The sequence below is a fragment of the Condylura cristata genome, unplaced genomic scaffold (genome assembly GCF_000260355.1).
Source record: "Condylura cristata isolate star-nosed mole 26May11 unplaced genomic scaffold, ConCri1.0 scaffold00035, whole genome shotgun sequence".
Taxonomy (NCBI): domain Eukaryota; kingdom Metazoa; phylum Chordata; class Mammalia; order Eulipotyphla; family Talpidae; genus Condylura; species Condylura cristata.
Genome location: NW_004567136.1, coordinates 1,229,642 through 1,235,895, shown reverse-complemented (window position 1 = coordinate 1,235,895; position 6,254 = coordinate 1,229,642). Strand labels below are relative to the sequence as shown.

The following is a 6,254-nucleotide window of genomic DNA, read 5'->3' as shown; positions in this document are numbered from 1 at the left end:
AGCAGAGGGACAGATTTTATTCATTACCAGGGTTGTTTTTCAATTTTCCATTGCCAAGGAAATGGTACCATGAGCACAGTTTGAAACCTGTCACAAAATCAGCATGTAAATCAAATATCAAAAAGGTGGTTGGTAAGTTTATAGGCTAATGGCCATCTTCACAATATACGCAGCTCCCTCTTTTTTTATTGTTACCTTGAGGAACAAAGATTTCATTATATTTTATGCTCGTAGTCTAAGAATAGATAAGTAGCACCTGTTGAAAGTAATTTCTTGTTTTTAAAGTCTCTTCTTGTTTTTCAGATTTTTTATTCAAGTTCTTGGTTATTGGAAATGCAGGAACTGGCAAGTCTTGCTTACTTCATCAGTTTATTGAAAAGAAATGTAAGTGACATCAAGTGGTCGGTGTTCCATGCATGTCTTCTTCTGCCAGTGCTCTCTGGCTCAGATATGTGTCTTCCAGATCTTGAGTCAGAAGAAAGCTCATCAATGATAAATATTTGAAATAACATTACAAGTGTGCTCCTGAACACTTAGTAATAAGGTTGAATTTTACTAAGTTAGCATTTAATTTTATGGTCGCTTAATGTCCCACATCTAGTTAATCATACTGTACATCTTCCAGATACTAAGATAGAATATGGTGATGTGGAAGACAGTCAAGGATCCCAGCTCCGGAGAGGGCACCACCCTGGAAGCCTTCCTACCACCTTCAGGATAAGATGGTGTTTGGCCCTTAGGCCTTGTTTTGTAGTGAAGGGCAGGGGTTACCACCAGCTCTATTTTGCAGGTACAGAAACAGAGGTCTAGAGAAGTTGGCATGTGCGCTGGGGGTGCACACTTAATAGTTTGTTAGATGTACACCCACGCCTTTTAACCACAGAACCCATTTTTTGCCATTGACTTGCACTGTTTTGGTGAGGGAGGTTGATATTTTTGGTTTCGAAATATAGCAATAGACTGTCGGCCTATAAAGTCCTTAGGGTAAGCAGCACTTTCATAGTAGGGTAAAGAACGATGGAGAGCGACCCTTTTCATGGCAGGCGGGTCAAGGCTCAGACCGCATTTGCTTCATTTCATGAAGTGCTTCTCAAGTGCACAAGATGCTTGAGCGGTGGGTAAAATGGTGGGGGACAGCACAGGTGTCTTGGCGAAGAGCTTTGAAAAATAAATTTCTAGAAATGCATTCTGCTACTTCTGTCTCCATCAACCAAAAGAATAACTTTTAGTCACTAACGCTTCGTTTATTGATGTCAACCCAGCATGAGCTGGTCACAGAACCAGCTCTGATAAGTATAACGAGGATTTACTCACTGAGAACCAGGTTTCCTTACAAGCTGCCACAACTTTGCATGGTGCCATCTCAGGAAAGACTGCAGAGGACATTCAGGCCAGGTGCCCAAGTGGCTTAGTCTCTCCCTTTTCTGTGGCCAACTCCTTGCTCATCCTCCCCTCCTCCTCAGGACAGAGACCTGCTCATGTGCTTGGTTAGTCTCCGTGGCCTACAGCAGTGAGTGAAAGGTTTGGCTCTCTCTGTCTCGTGGCCATGTCAGGTCAGGATGCCCGAGCCTTGGCTGTCACTCCTTGAAGACTTTTCCTCCAAAGTTTGCCTGACTGTTAGTTCTAATAGAATGTCCATATTAGTTCTCTACCACTGGGCATGTGGCAGGTTGGTATAGTTAGTTTTAAGCACTCTCTCTCTCTCTCTCTCTCTCTCTCTCTCTCTCTCTCTCATACAGACACACACACACACATACACACACACTGGAAACAACACAACTGGTGGGTGGCTGCTCTGATTTCTCCTACAACTGCATTTTGTCCTACACTTCCAAGACAGAAACTGTCCAGTGGGCCATGTAGTCAAGACATTTGATTCTAGCTTATCCTTTCATCATCACAGATATTTTCACTAACAGTTTATTCCAGAAATTACTCTCTTGCTTTCCTGCCTATTCAAACAGATAATATTGATTTCTCTAACAAATTCATCCAAATAATGGCTGCGCAATGTAAAATCCATGGCCCCCACCGTAACTCCATCTCTTCCCCTTTTCTCCTTAGTCTTTGGTGTCCATCAAGTTTATGTGTGGGCCACAATGCTTTTCCTTCTTTTCACTTTTGACCCTTTAGATGACTGATCTATTCAAATGGCTGAAACTGTCAGTTCCTCCTCATTGATTGACCTGCAGGTCTGGGCAGTAAGCCCTTAAAGGTGTGCCCAGAATTTTATATAATCACCATTTGTGATCACCTTGAGGTGGAGGGTAGGCATGTTGCTTGTTTGCTGTGGCATCGCAAAGCCTGGGCTTTAAAGTATATGGTTTGTTTTAGGGCTTTTGAGAAAAAACTTTATTGTCTCTTGAGAATTGGGACTGTGTGAATTCTGTTGCAGTGAATTCTGCTTCTTATCAGCTGACTATCACAGAAATGAACAGCTAATGGCAATTATATTTTCCATTGATTTAATCCTTAATTTTTGTGTCATTTATTTAGATCTGTAAGCTTTTGTCTTTAATGTTCTAAAATTAAATCTCTTGTTCTTTTTCTTTTTCAGTCAAAGATGACTCAAATCATACAATAGGAGTGGAATTTGGCTCAAAGATAATAAACGTTGGTGGTAAATATGTCAAGTTACAGATATGGGATACAGCAGGCCAAGAACGATTCAGGTAGCTTTTTCTCTAACTCAGTAAAAATATTTGAAAATCAAATTTGAAATATCAATTATATTCTCTTAATACATATACTTGGAAGTTTAAGATGAACCAAAGTTGTTTTGTTACTCCGTGTAACATTAACTTACTAAAGAAAACATTAGAATGTCTTTTGAGCGATTTTAATTGAGTTTAGAGGTGAACTTACCTTGTGGGTAGTGAGTACATTCAGAGGACATGGTACTATATATTCCAAGTATACTTCTAGATTAAAATCAAGGTAAAGAAGTAGCACAAGCAGTTGTTCTCTAAGGGAGAATTTGTCAGGTGTCTTTAGGGGTTTTGTTTGGTTTTCCCCTAACGAGAGCATGTTCTAAAGATTGACACATCACCCACAAGATATGGTCTCCCCCACACTTTTATTACACTACAGTCATAGTTGATGTTTAGCATGATGCCCCCTGCTCACTACAGGTAGGAGCACATGTTAACAACTCTGCAAACTAAAATAAGAATATAGATTAATATTTTAGTTGTGTTTTTTTAACTAGGCACACAAAGTCAACACTAAACAGATACTAAGTTTCAAAAATCAGTTAAATAAACTCACTCACACTGCAAGTGTTTTCACTTAAGGTTAGGTAAACATCCATCTTTTAAATGCCCAGTAATTGTTCACAATAATTTCTCTAGAAGCACAGATTAAACGAGGTAGATTTCATTCCAGCATGCACATCATCTCACCTCCAGAACCCTGCTGAAGTAACTCTAGACGCCCTGCTGAAGGAACTCTAGACGCGCACAGTGAGAGATTCAGACTCTGAGTTGAAATAGAACCCAAGGTGGCAGGCACAGCAGAGTAGGGCGCTTCAGGAGAAAAGAGGGAGATTCGACAGCCACTGACCCCCCCACCAGTCACCCCCACAACACTCCCACCTACTCCCTACTTGCTGGCAGCCAGAATGCCTCAAGCAAGAGAAAGGATTGTTCTTTGTAGAAAACTAGACAGCACCAAAAGAAATAAAGATGCTCATATTTGGAGTTTCACTGTAAAACAGCCCAATTTCTATCCAGCATCTTACAGTGAAGCCTCCAGCCCACATATCATAAGCTTCTGTGGACCTTTTCATCCCTTGTCTCAGCTGAGGCTGGCCAGACATTTAAAGAAAGCATCCAAAATAAAAGGAGCCCCTAAAATAAAGAAAAGTCAGAAATAAAATCAGAACATGGGGGAATGGGGTAAAACGCTAAAATATATTTTCAGAAATAAGAGCAGAGATTATATTTTCAATAATAAGAACAAAAACATATTTGAAAAAGAACAGCCAAGATAACATCTAGGAAGTTAACTGAGAATCTTGAGAGGCAAAGGGGGAGACAACGTAAGGGGTTTTGCAGGTTAACACTGGGGCCCCTCAGCGCTTGACTCAGGAGTTCCAGAAGAGAGGCCCACAGAGGAAGCAGTGAGAGCAGCAAGTGAAGAGACTTGGCCCACCTTAGCCAGATGCCCAGGCCTGGGCATGTTGTGTGAGATTTCAGCACCTCAGGGATGAAGATACAAAAGATTGGGCCTCCCTGTTGACACAAGGGGTTAAAGCGCAGCACTATGAAACTATCTGCAGCCACCGCGGCACAAGTTCAATCCCCAGCCAGGGAGCTGACCCACATGGTGCCGCAGACCTCTCCTGTCTCGCCCGCTGCTCCCCTCAGCAGTGTGTGTCAATATCTCTTCTGCTCCCCACTCAGTCTCTGGTGGATCCTCTCACTCCCCACACCTCTGGCCTGTACCCCAGTTCTGATGTGCATAAATAAATTTAAAAAAAAAAAAGATACAAAAGACTCCAAGAGGAAAGAGGGGTGACGTTCCCATGTAGAGGATTAGATGTGGGAATTACATCAAACTGCTCCATGGACAGCGAGGGTGAGCACATCCTTCACTGCTCAGCACGGAAAGTGCCCCCCAGCCTAAAATCCTCCCCTTAGCCAGATGAGGGGTAAATGTAGGAGTAAAGCCAGCATGCCTTCAGATGTGCAAGACGGGGGGAGAAATAAGTTTTCTCTCACACGCTCTTTCCTGGAAGCTGGGGGGTAGCCCCGGGAGGGGCCGAAGCAGGGGGGGGGTGGGGGGGTCGGGCAGGAGCATCTGGCAGTCAGGTGATGCTGCTGCTTCACCTGAGGCAGGAAAGGGAAGGCAGGAGCAGTAAACCCTTCGTCACCAAGTCGTTTCAGGTGCATTTTTTTAGCAAAATGGGAGCAAACCCCAGAAAAGTAAAACTGTTAGTGCAGTAGACATTTTCGCATGTTTTGCTTGCCCACAGTCAGCGCAGAGCACAGCACACAGGTGTTTGACATGTGTTCTTTTAATGGCTTAAGCCAGGGGGGAAAAAAATACCCCAAAGGGGTGTACTCGCCTGGTGGTGAGGGGGAACCTCACAGGGAAGTAGAGGTAGGACAGGGGGTGTTTGATCTTCAGCCTTAACACTGTGCTCATGTATTACTATGGTTTAAATTACTTCGGGGAAAAAGCCGCACAATTCATTAGAACCGGTCAGACGCAGGAGAGCACCGTTTTTACTGTGCCCAGGTTATTCTAAGGACTGGAGTGCTCCCCAGGGAAGCGCTGCCCAGGGGGACACTGAGCTGGGATGAGCTGCCTGGCTCTGGGGACCACCCTCCAGCACCTCCTGGCTCCCACCCACCTGGAGGCTGCCTGAACCTCACTGCTGGGGCTTTTCTCAAGGAGCTTTCGGCCCAGAGGCACAGAGGCGAGGCTGATGCTGAGCGCACATTGGCCGCCGGGGTTGACCTCCTAGCCCGGAGCACAGCGTGCCTCAAGGAGGAGCCACTGAGGCAGTGGGGACTCTGTGGCAGCTGCAGGGGTCCTGGCGGAGCCCCGTTGTTGGGTGAGGCAGTGCTGGTCTCAGGGGACCTGCAGCTTGCAGGACATGGTTTATCAGCAAGAAAACCCTGCCTGCCAGCCAGATAGAGACAGAGTCACAAAGAGGAGCGGAAGATAACATAGGTTGCAGTGTGGACAGCAGAGCCCACCCCCACCCCCAGAGCAGGGCCCAGGGGTGGCCCAGACTGGTAGGAACCAAAGAGAACTGTCTACAAATGTTCGTTTTGATGTGTTCATCAGGCAGAAGTCATCTGGGCTGCAGATGACATCTGAGTCAAGTGTCAGAATGGGAAGCCAGGCCCCAGCCCTTGGGAGCTGCGTTCTGAGCAGGGCTGAAGCAGAAGAGGGAGGGAGGGAGGGAGGGGTGGAACTGCAGAGAGGAGCAAGGAAGGACAGAAATGCCACTGCCTCCGTCAGACACCTGCCCACGTGATGTTTCTGCAGAGTAGCAAGAGGGGCGTCACCCTGGGGGGAGGAAAGGAGGCGGCTGGTAGACAGGAATTTGAATGTAGAGAACAAGGAACTGGGAGGATGATAGCTCCCAGTGGCTGGGAGTCTGGCGTAGCGTCCTTGTTTATCAAGATGGGAGGTGCCAGAGCAAATTTTATTTTGCTGATGGAGAAATCTGCCAAAAAAGGGAGAGGTTGATAATGCTGGGGAGAAAGTGTATGACTGAATGGAAGACAATCCCCAAGAAG

At 45.5% G+C, this 6,254-nt stretch overlaps 1 protein-coding gene across 1 annotated transcript in view; it reads left to right on the top strand.

Moving 5' to 3' along the window:
* Positions 1-2,586: 2,586 nt before the first annotated feature.
* RAB4A (RAB4A, member RAS oncogene family) overlaps positions 2,587-6,254 on the top strand; it is a 16,731-nt gene continuing 13,063 nt past the window's right edge. The window contains exon 1 of the mRNA XM_012732749.1: positions 2,587-2,672. The gene's annotated coding sequence lies outside the window, so the exon portion shown is untranslated. The remainder of the gene's footprint in view (positions 2,673-6,254) is intronic.